Source organism: Schistocerca serialis, chromosome 1, assembly GCF_023864345.2.
Source record: "Schistocerca serialis cubense isolate TAMUIC-IGC-003099 chromosome 1, iqSchSeri2.2, whole genome shotgun sequence".
Lineage (NCBI taxonomy): Eukaryota > Metazoa > Arthropoda > Insecta > Orthoptera > Acrididae > Schistocerca > Schistocerca serialis.
In genome coordinates, this window is record NC_064638.1 from 579,478,629 (window position 1) to 579,479,547 (window position 919).

The following is a 919-nucleotide window of genomic DNA, read 5'->3' on the forward strand; positions in this document are numbered from 1 at the left end:
TTGCGGGGAGATCTATTTACGAAATTTCAGTCACCAACTTCCTCTTCCAAATTCGAAAATATTTTGTTGACTCCCATCTACGCAGGGAGAAATGATCATTATAATAAAATAAGAGAAATCAGAGTTCGAACGGAAAGATTTAGGTGTTCCTTTTTCCAACGTGCCATTCGAGACTGGAATGGTAGAGAGGTAGTATGAAAATGGTTCGATGAACCCTCTGCCAGACACTTAAGCGTGAATTGCAGAGTAACCATGTAGATGTAGATGTAGATGCACTGCTCCTGCTACCATCTGCCGCCTGTAGTTAGTTATTGCACGCTGTGTGGTCGTTACATTAATGTGATTAGACCGTGTAAATAGGAGAACTGAAACTGAATGTAAAACTGAGACACCACAATACGCATTCGATTTATTTCTATCTACAGACTATGTGAGGACTGCTACCACGGGGACCTCATAACGTGAGAGCATTTGCGTTACTTGTTATGTCTTGAGAAAATTCGATGCCCATTTCTTCGACTGTAGCGGTGCTAGACCTGATTAATGCTCTGTTAAATAAACGTATACCAGTAATCGTAAAATAAGTAATTGCGACCCTGATGGACAACATGTATTGTGTTGAAATAAGAAGTGGATGATGATATTCATGTAGACACAAGGTATTTGTTGGTTTCTTTGTTTTCTTCTTAACTTTGTCTTTATGTAAGTGTATGTTCGTTTTGAGTGTTGGTGGCTGCTATTAAATTCTTGTGTCACACTAGAATGCAAGAAAACGTCTTACTGTCTATACTGATACGGCGATATGCGATATGGTGAGTAATACTTACTGTTTATTTGATATGACTGTTCACAAAGATCACAGCGTGTTTCTTTCGAACGATTTATTCTTCTGTTTACCACTTTCGTTGTAATCCTTCTC